Source organism: Squalius cephalus (genome assembly GCF_949319135.1).
Source record: "Squalius cephalus genome assembly, chromosome: 8".
In the NCBI taxonomy this organism is placed as follows: Eukaryota; Metazoa; Chordata; class Actinopteri; order Cypriniformes; family Leuciscidae; genus Squalius; species Squalius cephalus.
In genome coordinates this window covers 18223805-18240981 of record NC_137129.1, presented here as the reverse complement: position 1 = coordinate 18240981, position 17177 = coordinate 18223805, and the positions used below count along the sequence as shown (strand labels likewise).

The 17177-nt window shown below is 37.5% G+C and overlaps 1 protein-coding gene across 5 annotated transcripts in view; it reads left to right on the top strand.

Moving 5' to 3' along the window:
* The window catches only part of phactr4a (phosphatase and actin regulator 4a), a 72713-nt gene that overhangs the window by 2779 nt on the left and 52757 nt on the right, over positions 1 to 17177 (top strand). Inside the window, exon 1 of one of the 5 annotated variants that reach the window (XM_079878032.1) lies at positions 12519 to 12564. The exons of the other annotated variants lie outside the window; for them this stretch is intronic. The gene's annotated coding sequence lies outside the window, so the exon portion shown is untranslated. Of the gene's footprint in view, positions 1 to 12518; positions 12565 to 17177 lie in introns of those variants that run through there. 5 annotated transcript variants of the gene reach the window in all.

Genomic DNA, 17177 nt, shown 5'->3' with positions numbered 1-17177 from the left:
TCAATCGTAATAGCTCTCTGTGCTGCGCATTTTACGGAAGACAGCTTCCAGAATCTCCACGAATTCAATGCCGGATTCAACAAGAAACTGTTAGGCTACTAAAACATGAAGCAGTTCCAACTTTACAACCAGAGACAGCAGTTGTTGGGCCACAACCTGAGACTAAATCATTTTAAATGTATTTGCATGTATAATTTCAGACGTAATGTTTTAGTTTTATCAAGGACGTAAACAAATGCCAGTGCTGGCTTTAGTAGCCACTTACACGTACAAACATTTTGAACCTGAATTTGTAATTATGCACTAATTTTGTAAATGTATTTTCCATGTATATTTTATGACGATCGATTTGATCAAGAACGTAAACCAATGCCAACGCTGTTTGTTTATAGCCAGTTAGTTCGATGCTATTTTGTGTGTATAAGACAAACGTGTATAAAGTTAAAAAAATATATATGTAGCCTAATCGCAACAGCAAACTTCAAACTGCTGAAGTTAAAACAATAACTTTAAAAAACGGTATTACTCAGTCATTTATTCAGTTATATTAAATGTTTAATCAGGAGAAAACCGTATCTCAAAAGCTAACAAGCAGCAGTAGCATTTTCAAGTAACAGCATATCGAAATACATATATAATAATAGTAGATTAGAATAGAATAATAATAATAAAAAATGTACCATTCAGAAACGTTTTGTAAGAGCCGTGTTTGCGGAGGTTGCTTGACTCTCTTCATTGCCGCTTTCTGGGTCTGATATTTACATTTGACCGGAGCACATGCAACTTTCGCCCGTAAAGGTAATGGGCGTGAAGTTTCCGGACAACATGCACGCAGTTTAGCCAATTACAACACACCGGCCCAACTAACCAATCTGAGCCCATTGCCTGTTTCCGAGGGAGTGTTTTCATAGAATCAGGAAGTCAACCGGTCGTACATATGACAGAGGAGAAAGCGGCTTACAATAAAGGTGAAATTTATGAAAAATAAGACTTAAAAAAAAGAAAAACCCAGAAGACATGTTATATTGCACCCCATAAACACAATCATACAAAGAAAAAAAGCAGTAAACCACCCCTTTAAAAAACGCCTCTGGTTAGTTTTTTTGGTTTGATGCGCCGCGTTAAAAACTGGCCGAACAATGAGATTGGTGCTTTTGTTCACGTGCCTGGAGCTGCTGAAGTCACAGTACTTGGTGACGCTCAAGCACAAAACGGTCTTGCCGAGCACACATTGGTAGAAGAAGATGGCGAAGAGGAAATAAGTTGACGAAGATTCAACGAGGCAAGATGAATGTAGAGCTGCTGCTCTCTGGTGTCTGAACATAAAGAACTTACCCGTTTTGTTTGCCAGCTAGTAAAAAGCGTGTGAATGGTTTTGGCAAGCACGTAAATACCATAGACCGTAAAAGTAATGTACACAGCGACCCCATTGGACTCAATGGAGAAAAGTGAAGTCAATTAGAAGCACACACTTCATGATGGCTGAGCGTACTGCGCAGACTCAAACTGAGCTTGATGACATAGCTGTGTCGTGAGAAATCTGAATCATTCCCTTCCGAAACTTGCAGAGACGGAGATCGTGAGTAGGAGGTGTCCATGAGCTAGGAGCAGGAGAAACTTTTGCTATGTATTCTGATTAATTATAATATTTTGTCATTTTGCCTCCACGTCCCCCCGATTGCCCGTGAGCTTCTCCTCCTGTCCATACGGTAATTTCTCTACTGTGTGACAGAGAGTCGCGTGGTTTTGATGCAATCGTTAGCCTATTTTTACAAAAACTGCTTCTACTGGGCCATAACGTAAGATACAAGGTAATGGAGCCTTTTATACATTTTCGTGTTTCTTTAGAAATAAATAGGCTAATGGACAAATGGGGTCTTTAAACGCCTCAGATGTAAAGTTATTCGCTGTCAAAGTGACGCCAAAATGAATGGGAGTCAATGGAATGCTAACAGCTGGTGATGATCTGCTAATCAATGGCGGCCACCGGGAAAGCTTCAGTTTCCGGCTGATAGATTACCCCATAGATATCATATAAAGGCTAGATGTCTCGTCCGCGCTGCTGGCCAATGGAGCTCGACATCCGCACATGGCGGCCATCTTACGACAGGATGCTCGCTCACTCATAACATGGTGCATGTACTTTTAAATAACCATAACTTGCTCAATTTTCTACCGATTTTCAAACGGTTTGGTTTGTTATAAACGTCAGAGATGTAGCTATTATACTGCATACATATGAATAATTATGTTCAAAATGTTTAAGCATTCAGAATTATAGCCACGTTAATAACGTTTGTAAGAAACCAAACCGTTTGTAAATCTGTCCAGATTTCAGCGAGATAAGAGGATTTGTGTGCGTGCTGCTCACTCACCTTAATTCACAGAGTCCTGTCCTAAGATGGCCGCCGGTGATGCCGGAAGTGACTCCGCCTTAAGACATCTAGCCTTTATATGATATATATGGATTACCCCCCTGGTAAATACTGGCTCTCTTCTTCTTCTGTGTGACAAGTGAGTGTCAGAAGCGTAAAGTTGCGCAGCGCCACCTTGTGTACTGGGGTACTTATCAATAAGCATCATCTACTGTCAGGGAGTGAATTTGCACTGCCAGTTAAAATCGCTTTGGTATGAACACAAAGACGTGTCGAAAAAAGTCTCAAAGGTGATAAGCGTACGCGATAATCATCCCGGTGTGCACTATGCGTAAAGATTATGAATAAGCTGGTGTGTTCCAAAATAATTACAAAATTCACATTTAGGAGATATAAGCATTCAAAACTTACAGTCTCTCACTTCTGCTAAAATGGATCACGGATTTTTATGACATCACCGCGGACTTCAGCATCTCATCACATCTTCTGTCCAATCAAATGCTCTCTAGAATCTAAAACATCCCGCCCCCTATGCTATAAATAACACCTGGCCAAAGCGACCGTTGTTAACATGTCACGGAGCAATATGGGCTGGAGATGTGTGTTCAGTTGCTCAAACGCTCAAGTTTTATTCTGTTTTCCAACTGTACGTTGGTTAAGAATGAAATGTCTAGAATTTATTCACACCTCTACTATTGAATCCAACGTATCATCAGCGCTCGAATTTGCTTCCATGGTACGGTCAAGTACGACTTGCAGTCTGTGAGGTAAACTAAATGCTATTGGCTATTTGAAAAGGGGGAGGAGCTATTCAATATGTCCCGCCTTAGCTTCCTGTTAAATTACGTCAACACATTATACAAAGCTGCGATTTCCAAGGCACTTCAGTGGGCCTTTAAATTCATAAATCTGGTGCACTTTGAGAGTTCAAAATTTAGAGCTCCAACCCATATTCAGTATGTAAATCGAACAAAGTAAGTGTATTTGTACCTGAACTTTAAAGGAAACGCAAACCTCTTTTAGTTGTGATATAGGCTTAGTGTCTCAGTCTACATTACACTACATAATACTACTACTAATAATAGTAGGATCTCTCAACCTTTATGCTAGCCAAGGAGAAAATCCACCGCAACTTTGAGGGGGCCAAGCGAAACATGATTATGTATATCTGCTCAGCTAGTGACATTGGACATCAACCACACGGCAAATGCTAATACTTTTTCATATACGGTCTACTTTCTTTGTTTAACAGTTCTATAAAAAATTATTAGAGAGGACTGTTAATCAGATCGTAAAGTAATGAAGATGGAGAATGGGAGCGCTGTGTGCTCTGGCATTCTCAGCTCCATCAAAATAAATGTCTGCCGAACCGTCAAAATAAGTCACAACAACAAACGTGGCTGATGAGAGGATTCGCATTGCATGCTTTTACTCACAAATGTTTTTGTGCAGTTCTAACCAACTAGACTGAAAGAATGTTCATGCTAGTGTTTTCATCTCCTACAGTTAAATAAATTGGGTCATTCTGTGTCAAATCAACCAAATTTTACAAACTTCCTCAATTTTTTTGATTTTTTAAAATATTTTCTCTGCATAAAGACCAAATATAACGTTTCGTGGATGTATATTTTAGAGGTTGACCGATTCATCGGTTTTGCCGATATATCGGTACGGATAGTTGATTGGTGGAATTATCGTTATCAGCAAAAATCCACACTGATAGTTTTTCCGGGTTGCGTCCGTTGCTGGATCGGCTGAGAAGTGTGTGCAGTCATTACACAGTATGACAGCGCTGAGAAGAGACTGCGGCATTATACAGAGCGAGAGCCGCCTCTAGAGGCCAAATAAAAACTATCAGTGGCTGAGTTGTTTACGTTAACACGTGAGTCTGCGCGCAGCAGGGAGATCACACATACGGAGAGCGCTGACACTTCAAATGAGCATTTATAACACAGATAGCGAAATGGTATGAATACAGAACTCTAAGTACATATTGCCATGTCATTATTAAACAGTCCCTCCAGGATTGCACGATTTTTTTGTGTGATTTTTTTGCGATCAAAATGACTGATTTTGTGGTGGTAATTTCCAGAAATTTGTGAAAAAATTTGTGATTTTTATATTTTATAATGAGGACATCACATTTACCATAATAGTATTATGTCAGATGCACAATAGTCTAGAGGTCGACCGATAGTGGATTTTACCGATAACGAAAGCTAGGTTGGGCCATACTTGCCGATTTAACCGATTAATCAACCGATAGTTTTTACAATTGATACTGGATAAAAACAAACATAACACTCCAAGTAAAACAATGCTGAACTTTATTATAAAAATAATAAAACTGTATTGAACCATGAAAACATGCTAAATGAAATAAATATATAAATATGAATAAATATTGAAGTCAATAAAAGACATTCATTCAAACTGAAACAAAAAGTAATACTCTAAATAGGGCTGTCGCGATAACCGCAATATCGCAGTACCGCGCTACTGACAAGCCAACCGCAGAGGAATTCAAGTTACCGCAGCAACCGCGATATTCACGTGTTTTCTTTTTTCATAAGGCTATACCCTTCTTGTTTTGAACTTCGTGCATGTGTATTGAATGTTAAATAAGTTAATAATGATAATAAGACGTGGTGATCATGGTTCTATCATGGTGATTTGTACAGAGGATTCGTGGATTTGCACTTAAGCCTAAACAGACAGTAAATGAGAGAGATCGACTGAGCGCGTGCGATTACCTGCGTCTGTCTTTGAAGTCAAGTCATATCCGCGAAAAGATTGCCGTGTCCAAGGAAAGTTAAATATTTGTCCTGTCATCCTTTTAACGTTTAAAATAAAGGCATCAGCGACAGCGCTGGTCGGCATCCACAGCGCGAGGAACTCGCGGTCGCGGGAAACAAAACTCAGTGAGTCACGCATTGAATCAATGCCATTTGTCTCTTTTAAGTGAAGCTTCAGCGTTACCTATGCAACGCATTCAGCTGAGCCTTGAAAAGTGGAGCTCAAAGTTAAAAATAATTAACCTTGTTTCATTACTATCTTTTAATGAATCGTTTTTGAACGTGTTGTTGAATGAATGGTTTAATGACTCACTCAAAGACAGTCCGTTGCCGTAACAACTGCGCGCTGAGTGACAGGCTTTCAATGCGCAGATACGCTGTTTAGTTTCGGTTTATTGGTTACTGAAAATGTACTCGTTTTTGTGCATGCTGACCACATCGTAACACTTATTTATATAGCAACAAATAAATCAAAATAAATTAATAAATGCGGTAAAACCGCATATCGCGCTATTGAGCCACTCATAATTACCGCAAGGGAAAATCCTTCACCGCGACAGCCCTAACTCTAAATAACAAATAAAACCAGTTACATTCAAAATTTAACTGTTTAACTGTTCTTTTTCAAGCCAACTTAATGAGTAAAAATGAGTAATGAGTTTGATCGGTATAATATTTGAGCAATACAGTTGCACCTTGATCATTCATGTTAGTTTGATAGTTCATTAATGGTTAACAAATAAAAACCTTAATTTAAAAGTGTAGCCTACATGTTAATTAACAAAAAAATAACAATCCTTACATGTATAGTCTCACACTTTTGCTTCTATTTTATAAACACTTGATGATTATCTAACCAAAATAACAAAATAGGTATTAAAGTGATGATAAAAAAATAACCGAAATCGAATGCTTTTCTGATTTGTTTATATGTTTCTGTCGGCTGTATATCAGTTTGCTATCTTACGTCTCTAGCTTTAAATATGCAACTTCTCTGCATATTTAATGCATAAAAGGAACCAGGTGGATATAAACTAATGCAAATAGATGGTAACAATTGTGACATTAAACATTCGGGTCGGACTTACGTTTATTTTTGTCAGTGTTTTAACCGCTTGAGGTACTACTAATGTTAGCGTCCTCTCAGCCTTGAAGGCAAACAAAACATACTGTTGTGCTGTTCTTTCTCTACTAATGCAGCATTTAGTCAACAAATTAATCACTTTATAATGATATGACAAAATGTACTGTATACATAGGCTACCTTTTAGCTGTCGGTGCTTTAAACACGCATCTGATGTCAGCGCTCTCCACGCAGCGTGTGCTCTCAAGTGCAGCACGCAGAATCACGTGTCGAAATAAACAACACGAGGCATCAGCGATAGTTTTTATTACACCTCTAGAGGCCGCTCTTGTACTGCATGATGCCAGCAGACCCTTCTCAGCTCTTTCTTACTGTAATGAATGACAGCGCGCGCTTCTCAGCCGCTCCAGCAACGGACGCAACCAGGAAAAACTATCGGTTTGTATTTTTGCCGATAACGATAGTTCCACCAATCAACTATCGGTGCCGATTAATCGGCAAAACCGATGAATCGGTCGACCTCTACAATAGTCATACATGACACAAATCACAAACAAAATGCATAAAGCTTGTTTATTTTGGTCTAATAGAATTCTCATCAATTAACTTTTAAAACAACCTATGGGCAATTTTTCTACCTGACCTATGTAAATATTAAGAGCAGGTGTAGTAATTTATACTGTAGAACTGTGTGTAAATCCTGAGTTGAGGGGTCCAGAGCTGCAGAAGGCAACCACTTACTTATAGTGCGGCGTTTTGCATGGCGTCCCCACTGCGTATAGCTACGCAATACGAAGTGACCGTTCGAAAGGGAACTACTCGGTGAGTCGGTTACTATCGTAACAGGGCTTGAATTTCGGCGCGGGTATTGCGCATATTTTTTATCATTCTATTATAGTATTTATCAGGTCTCCCAATTATAATGCGGGAAATTCCCGCAAACATTGATTCACTTTAGCATGTAGGTTGTATTAGTAAATTAATCCACACAGATTATGAAATCAAATCAGTCATTTTAAAACTGTCTGCGAGACGCAATTTCACAAACAGCGTGAGTGATTCAGCAGTGCTGCGTCTTCTATCTCTCGTCTCTCTAAATGGGTTGCACAAGCGCGCTGCAGGCGGCGATAATACACTCTCGCGTTTCGGGAGTCGGGATAGACGGAATTGTCACTTGCATAATCGGGCCAGCACTGCATCATGAGTAACTAAAGTTTACCATTTGCACGTCTTTTTAAGTCTCACCAGTTTAAACATTCACGTGATTTTAAACTCGGTAGGCTACTTGCGCGCTGTCTGAGAGATGTTGTTTTTCTCTGCACACATACATAGAGTAAAGCCGCCTCACAAACAGCTCGCGGGTAACAAAAGTTATTTTTCGTGGATTATATCGCTTTAACAGTCAAAAACATAAGAAAATTATGTCAATTTCGGTCTTGTTGAGTATCCTATAAACACAGTCGGTTATGTCTTAAATAAGCATAAATCGCACGTGACCGTATAATGAAAACAGGATCCGTGCACTAGCTCTTAAAGTGACAGCAGACACAGGGGCGTAGCAACCGGGGGGGACGGGGGACACACGTCCCCCCCACTTTTAGAAACAGGTGATTCTGTCCCCCGCATTTTTTTGACCCAGCGCCACTATTTCCGCCCGTGTTCTCTGATTTGTTACTTAGACTTGAGTGAACTAACATTCAGCCAATCACAGCGCGAATCATCTCTTGGGCGTGTCTGCCATGAGCTTCAAATCTCTTGTGATTTTTCGTTCGTTGTTTAGTCACTTTGCTGTTTGGCCGTCTGGGGTAAAATGAACCCCAGAAAAAAGCAGAGGACATTATATCCTTTTATATCCATTATATCCTTTATGTCGCGATGACATGAATCACGCGTAAAGTTTCCTTGTTGATTTAACCAACTGTAACGCAGTAAAACCATCTATGAGTAAGACGTGTAGACAACAAAACCCGTATGGACCTCGTCACGTCGCGCCTGATTGTGCCGAGTGTGTGCTCTCCTACTTGTCGCTTTGGATAAAAGCATCTGCTAAATGAGACATAACAGATTATTCCCATCAGGTAACTTACGCAATGTAAGACGTTGATATTTGGTTAAATTTCGGTTGCGACGTCGGGTGACCAAAATAATATTAAAGCTTTGTAAATACATTGATTTAGGTTTTATTGATAGCCTATATTTAAATAAAATCTCTGTTGTATAAAATTAGGGGGAAAATGCCCTTTATAAAGGTACAAAAAATGAGTGTTTTCAAACAGTGATGTAATGAAACATTGACAATTTGAAGGGAGTAAAGCTTCTGTTTATGCTATTAAGGAAATGTAATTTTGCCAAAAGAAGAACTTTTATTTTAAATAAATGTTCATTTTAAATCAGCCTACTTCAGTGTGATATGTTACCATATTGTCATGCTTAAGTTAACACTAAGAATTTGAATAATTGTAATGTGATGATCAGATGCAGATATCTAAATCAAAGAATATGGGTGGTTGGCGGGTGGATTATTTATTTTTAACAGTGGATTCGGGTGACTCAAAGTAAACCAGATTAATGAATTTATCTTTAAAATGTACAAAATTTTATTCCGGGGGGGCATGCCCCCGGACCCCCCTAGAGGTACCAAGCTCCACCCACAAAAATAATGTGGGAAACACATTAGGGTATATGATGATCTACAAAAAAATACACATTTTCATTATTAGGATTTTACCACCTCCGCCTCATTTTGAGCCTGGAAAAACCCTGTTATGATCATCACCATCACATACAGCTTTTGTCCCCCCCACTTTTAGAATGGCTGCTACACCCCTGAGCAGACATATGTGTCTGTGATTAATTTGTTTGTCAAAACAACAAAACATAGCTTTCATTTTAAGGAATCAGGATTAATAGCCTATGTATTTAATTTAGTCAGGACTAAAATACTACCCCATGTTATTTTACATTTGATTACTTTATTCAGTCTCTAGTATTTCTGAATAGTTTTAGACCTAAGCAAAAACTTTTCTCTTTATTGGTATCTTTATTCTATTGTATTTATTTGTGTTACTTTTTTCATTTTAATTGAAAGATTGAAATCAAGCTTCCTTGAGTTGTGTAAATTCTTAAGAACAAAATTACCCCATTGTAAAAATGCAATGAGTAAGCATACATTTAGGCGAGATAAATGTAATAATAATAATAAAAAAAAGTCTAAACTCCCCCCTCAATTTAAAAATCCCCCCCCATAAGAATCACCTAAGGGGGGATTTCCCCCCCATTTTCCAAAATGAAATTCAGGCCCTGAATGTATTTTTAATTTACATGTTTTTGTTTTCTTTCTATCACTGCTACACTGATGATACACAACTCTACCTCTCATTCCAGCCAGATGATCAGTCCAGAGGTTGTTCTGTGTAAGAAAGGCAGAGACTTGATTCTGTTTTTTTTTTTTGTCAACATCTCCTCATTTATTCTTAGTTTTTTGTGTGGAAAACTGTACACAGGACATTGTGCATATTTACTCATCTTGTGTTCTTCCAAAGAAAGTCTGTTCTTAGGCTAGCCTATATCTTTAATTTAATGCGGAGCAGAATGTGGTATTTTGCATGACAGTCTCAGTCTTTTGGATCTGTGCCATGTGTTTGTATGTCTGGGGCTTGTTTGAGCTAAAATTTAGCTTGTACTTTAAACTCTCACAGCTATGTAAATACTGCAGTGACACCAGGTCACTTTACACAACCAGTCAGTCCAGTTCCGTCTCATTTTTGTCAGGCTTTGGCACGGTACAGTTTCTTTACTGTGGGGATGTTTGACTCATTCATGTGGTTGGTTATGTTTTTTATTCATTTTATAATCATATCCCTGCAGTCCACATTATGCCGTTCACATCACATGCACATTCACTGCACTGGCTGTCCCGTGATTGTTCTTGCATTTTGTACAGTGTCAGTAAAATGGTGGCCCAAGGTGTTTTTTGCTCACGTTTCCTTCTGGGAGGTCATACAAAGCTGCAGGAGTGTCAGTGTATGTTCTGTACATAATTCACGTGTTGATCATTTTGTTGCATTGTCTATGTTGTTTAAGATAATAATGTTAATACTAGAGGTGGGCATAGATTAATTTTTTTAATCTAGATTAATCTAGATTAATTTTGAAATTAATCTAGATTAATCTAGATTAAAATGGCTCATTTGAATTCTGCCGAAGGCATTCAGAATATGTGTGCTACCCAAATAATGACTATAAAAGTAAGTCTTTGAGAACGGGTTTCTCAAGCCAGGTGGCGCATTAGACCAGGGGCTCATCTCCTGTTTCCAAAATGCATCACAAACTGCTTGAGAAAGCTGTTCTACTCATAGACTGTAAAAAGTTACTACTGTAGCCTACTGTTACCGTCCGTAGGCAACATTAGGTAGGCCTATGTTATTATCAACTACTATAGGCTATCAATTAGGGATGGGCGATATGGCCTAAAATCCATATTGTGATATACATTGCAGCCTCTTGCGATAACGATATTATAATAAAACCATTTCAGAACAGGTTACACAGACCCTGCTAAACAACTGCTAAATGTTTTTGTTTTTTTGAAAGGGTGTATGTAGTTTTGAGAACATATATTGTGCAAAACTGTAAGTATACAACATAATTTTGCAGATAAATAAAATTTAAGTACACTAGCTGCAGAGACTTAAGTAGGTCTAATGTTTATTATGGCTTGGAGCTTATGAAACCCCAAATTTAAAATGAGAATATTGTCTAACCGATGTATTTTCAGTTAAAAAGAAACAACAACGATTCTTAAAATCGGGCGCTTTTAATAAAAAGAGATTATGTGCTACACCACTCACTAAGATATATTGGGAATAATACGCGCGCGCTGGTATTCAGTGATATGTTTCGTTTTGAATTTGAGGTGGTAGAACGGATTAGTCGTGTGTTAACTTACCGAACTGTTACACCACACAGTCTACGTCGGACGGCTTAAATCCGAACCAAGTCCAAATAATGGATGTTCCACCGATCTTTTACACCAGCTTTCACTTTCAGCCGTGTTTACTTAAGATGACGACGAATATGATGCGTTCCAGCCGGGTGTTCCTCGCGGCCGCGGGTAGATTGCGTCATCATAGCGTGTGTAGCTTGAGCCAGCTCCCAACCCAATTTGGAGAATAGATTAACGGCGATATTTTTTTTATCGCGCGATAAGAGTCTCGCGTTAACGCAGCGCGTTAACGCCGATAACGGCCCACCACTAGTTAATACATTATAATGGACCTTGATTGATAATTGAATGATTTTAGTGTGAGTTTCGGTTCAGTGTTACTTTGTAAAGTATTTGAATATGGGCTGGGTTGCCAGAGAATTGACAAAGCACAGACATGTAACAGTCAGTTTTTCCTCAGAGGTTAGACTTATTTGTCTTAACATGTTCTCTGTGAGCATGAACTGTTAAAGCTAACTTCAGCTGTGCTGCATTTTTTTTTCCAACTGTACAGTTTAAGAGTTGTCAGACCAGTTTGTCAGGCCTTACAAATTCGTTATTACTACTACCTTAATTTTGTACTCCATCTGCACTTTTTTATGGTTATCTATTTATTTTTCGTTCCCTTTCGTTCACTTTGGCATCCTTTGCTGTGTTAATGAAGATCAATGCTGGGGATCGAATATCTTTTTCAGGCAACTTGTCAAAACAACAGCAGGCATTATTGATTAACCTTATTATTTTCAAATGACGGTACATGTTGGTCATGTCACTTGTTGATGTGTGTTCTTACAGAAATATCTGAACACGTGGGTTTCAATCTTTATCTCTACTCAAACTATTGGAGATGCAACAGATGCCTGGGTTATTGAGCGATTTTGGGAGGGGGTTTAGAGAAACGCGCAACCAGTTTAAAAGAGTATGAAAACGTTTTTATCCATCATAACTTCTAGAGAGAAATAGTAGGGCTGTGTTAAAAATATTAATTTCTCAATTTTAAGCGAACCTCGTTTTGATGAACCTATAAAGTTTTTATCAATAATACGAATAATTTAGCTAGTTAGTGACGACAGTTTATAAATTTATAACTATGGATATTTTTCTTTAAAAAAACCGCCTCGCTTCGCTTCCGAAGGCCTTTGTTAACCGCCTGGAGCCATATGGATTACAATTTTATGATGGATGGATGCACTTTTTTGGGCTTAAAAATCTCAGTTACTATTCACTCATATTATAAAGCTTGAAAGAACCAGGATATTTTTTAATATAGCTCTGATTGTGTTTGGCTGAACAAAGAAAGTCAAATACACTTAGGATGGTTTGAGGGTGAGTAAATTGTGGGCTAATTTTCTTTTTTGTTTATTTCACTTTAAATAATTTGGCCCTGTAACTAGCGTAGCTTATTGAGAGTCTGCAAATTACTGCCTGACAAAAAAAACTTGAATATTTCCAACATGATGTTGGAAAACACTTTTATCCTCTTTACAATAACAAAGGCGTAGTTTGATGACGCAACATTTGCTAAGAACTATGGATCTTGTCGTCAACTATTGATTACTTTTATGATACTTTTATGACAACTATGATTAGTTTTATGTAAATGTGCTCACCTGTTTAATAAAGTACATGTAGAAGCGGTCGAAGTCTCGGACGTGGAGCTCTCGTTTATATACTGTCTATGGGAGCTCTAGGCATCTCGAAAACACCGCGCTGATATTGATTCTCGTTTTAGTTCTTCTTTTTTATCCAAAGTCTGCTTGCCATGGTCCATAATGTTTGAACGAAACAACAACAGCGTGCAAATAGACATTGCGAACTACACAGTTGTCTGCGTCTGTCGCTTTGGTTACTATCAGAGGGCTCTGATTCATGGCTCTGGTTCATAGCTCTCTGGTTGCTATGGCAGTAGGAGCGGAAACCAGGGACAACGCGGATATGACGCCATTGACTGCGACAAAACGGAAATAAAGAAACGTGCCGTGTCTTCGAATTAAATAAAAATTTCTCCTGGTTTGAAAGTTGTTGGAAACAGTCGGGATAATGTAAGTACACAACAAAAAAAAATATATAACATAGATATAGTGATTTTTGCTATTTTTAAAGCAAAAAAGTTACATATTGTGCCTTTAAGGGTGTTAATTTATTAAGCAATTTCTCTGAGGTTTTATATAATGACCACTAGGAGGTGCTCTAGAGATGTTTTCCTTGATTGGTTTTCCCTTTAAAGTTATACGTTTTTGTTGAAACGAAAGTAAAAAAAGTGACGTACGTTCATTGCGTTTTACTCTGAAATGAGAGTTCTTCTTTTTTAAAATCAACATATTATTGATTTATCTTTCATTCACCAGCGACCCACGCACAATTAATTGGAATTGTATTTTTTATTACTTGGCCCACCCAAGCCGCGTATTATCCACGGATATAACCACATCACTAATTCACACAATTTAAGCGCGAGAGCTTGATTGAACGGGGAGAGTGCCAAGCACAAGAAATGCTGGGACAAGTGTGTGGAAAATAATTAAATATATGCACTATATTGCATATTCATTGTATTTGTACTTAACCTGCTCTTCAATATTTCATGTTTGATTAAATCTGCATGTTTTATGAGAGCCACCATTTAAATTATTATATTTCAACATCTTTTTATAGAAACATAATTGTATCATTAAAAAGTTGTAATTTTAATGTAAGTAGCTTACAAATCAGTAGGCCAAATGTTAACATTTAATATTATAGTGATGTAGCCTACCAACTGGGGATCCCTGTATAGTTAAAGCATTAGTTTAGAAGATATTTTTTCCTTGAGAAAATGTACCATGCACTGTACCTGATGCATACCCAGTTAATCGATACAGAAATTAATTGAATCAAAATAAGAATTTAATCGAATCACAAGTTTGTGAATCAAAATCAAATTGAATTGTGAAATTTGTGTTAATACCCAACCTATTAGACATTCTATTCTATTCTATTCTATTCTATTCTATTCTATTCTATTCTATTCTATTCTATTCTATTCTTGACTAGAGATGGGGTAAAATATGTTAAATTACTGAATACCCCAAAGGACATGTATTTCAAATTATAAGGTAGACCTTCTGGTTTTGAAAACATAATGCTTGGAGATGCTTCTGTTTGCCACTTGTCAAGGACTACACTGGAGAGAGTAAAGATAATGACTCATACTAGCATGTTTGTTTTGCTATTAGAAGGATAGGGTTTCATTAATGTTGTCATGCATGATTGCCACATCCTTTTGCTCTGCCGATGACGGACTGATCCTCAAATCATCCATGCAAATAATATTTCTGGTTTTCATAATCAGGCAAATGAACAGAAGCCACATACACACTGTAAAGGAGTGACAACCGCATTTAAATACATGAGTGAATCCCCCAAATTATTCCTTGTGTTAACGAAATCAAAACGTTCTGGAGTCTCACATTTTTGGAATCTGCTATTTTTGAACAAATTAATACTACAGTGAGAAAATTCTGCAAAAAGCACCATTGGCAGTGGAGTTGTATTTTGTTGGAAGGCTGCTAAGCAGAGTACTCCTTTGCAGTGTTGCCATCTTCACTTTTTTTAAGCCTTTTTGGGCTAGTTTTTTGGGTTTTGGCTCATTAAGTGATCAAGTTTATGGGATTATTAAAATGGGAAGGTGCTGGTTGTGATATTTTGGTCTTGTTTAAAAAACAAAACAAAAAAACATAATTAAACATAATTAAACATAATTAAAACATAGTTTGTTTTATTATGGGGTTATTCTTCTTGTTTACTGTCTCCCCCCCCCCCCCCCCCCCTAAATCTGGCACCGTGAATGTGTCAAGCCTCAAATGGGCAATTCCACACAAAAGTCATCCTTACCATGAAAAAATTAAGTTTTAAAAAACCCCTTTTAAGTTGTCCATTTAGGTGTTAATGTGCTGTATCAGAAATCTTAAGAAAATTGCCTTGTTTTTCCACCTCATATGAGGAGAGCAACAATGCTAAAATAAAAATTTCAACCAACCATATTTCATGCTTTCAAAAGAGGGATCAAAGACCCCCTTTTTAAAACTTTTATTTTAACATTTGCATTTTGCAGAAAGATGGAGGCATGCCTGAGAAATAAATATACTCCTTTTGTCATAACAGCACTGCCTGTTGAATTTATAAGGGTTATAATTAAGAGGTCACGACGCTTCAGTGATCTGTCACGTCCGTAATGTTTTAAAGATTAAGTTTATATAATAATTAATAATAATAATAATTTGTTACATTTATATAGCGCTTTTTCTGGGTTCACATATGGAAGGGGGGAATCTCCTCATCCACCTGGATAATGCGACGGCAGCCATATTGCGCCAGAACGCCCACCACACACCAGCTTATTAGTGGTCGACCGATATTGTTTTTTTGATTGCCGATGCCGATATCTTAGAGAAGCAGGGCGGCCGATGGCTGATATAAAGCCGTTATTTTTATATAGACTTTATATTTATTTATTTTAATCAATATTTAATAAATTAGAAATAAATTAGAAAACAAATCCTTAAAATAAACATGCTTATACTTTAGATGGCAACTTCTTGAATCTGCAATTTTTCACAAATAAAGTAATTGTTTAAAAATAGATGAATATGTGAATAAAAAGGAAGTAGCCTAAACACTGTAACAGGCCACTCAGTAATCTGGTAATTTTGTGCGCACACTGGTAATTATATTTTTTCAAATAAAGACAAGGTAACGCTAATATTACAAACAATATGACATATAGTGGGCAACTGGATATAGCACAGCATATTTTAAAATGAAGGAGTTCAAGTTTTTCGACCGCATCTCTTGTGAGGCTGATCTTCTTTTTGCATTCACTCATTTCGCACAGACCGACAGTCACTCGCAGTAACACGTTTATGCAGGCTACTATGCATACTTCACAAGATATCACAGCTGGATTCGATTAAATCTGCAAGGTTTGTGAAATTAAATGTTTATTAGATAAACATTTAATAAAAGATATTGCTTATTAGAATAAAGTATTTTAGCCTGATTGTTTGCCTTTTCTGTAACAAATAATATAAAAGCAACGCTTTACTTTTTCGCATACCATTTACTTTCTTTGTTTACCAGTTCTGTCTAACAAAGTATTAGATATGACTGACTGAGATTGTAAACTAATGAAGATGGAGAATGTGAGTGAGCTCTGTGTGATCAGGCGCTGCCGTTCTCTTTTCAGGCGCTGGTGTTCTCAGCGCCGCCCGTCAAAATAAAGTCCCTCTTCCAACACATCGGCCAATCAGAAAAAATTACCGGCCGATGCCGATATTTAAAAAATGCCAAATATCGGCCGATATATTGGCCTTGGCGATATATCAGTCGACCACTAGTAATCATTTTGACACAAAATAAAATGTGATAATTTTGACTCACGACTGGCTGAAAACCGTGCGATCATGTATACACAAAACATAAATCTGTGCAATCTTACCAGACTGGTATCGTATATTTCAATATTTGGTTGGGATGAGTCACTGAGTATTTAATTATAGAATATCGAATAGGTTGTGTGATTATTGTCTAAAAAAATCTCCATGTTTTCGGTGCTGATGCGGTGGTGGTTCATGTAACCAGAGGGTGGCGATGCCAGTAAAGCTCCTAAAAGCTGTCACAAAGAACTGGCAAAAGTAATGATTATGAATATGTCAAATATGGTAAGGAGACATTTTAATTGTTTATTAATAAACAAGTGTTTTCTGTGTCAGTGACGATGCTGACTTGCGATCTTCACAGTACTGTGAACGCATCTATATAGAGGAATGCACATTTCATATGGATTACATAAGCAGAGAGTAGTCTGTTTCCTTTCCTTTTGAATTGTTTTGTTTAAAAGTAGACATTTCAAGCTTTCTATATATTTCTCAGGTCTGTGAGGCAAGTACCTTATACTCTGA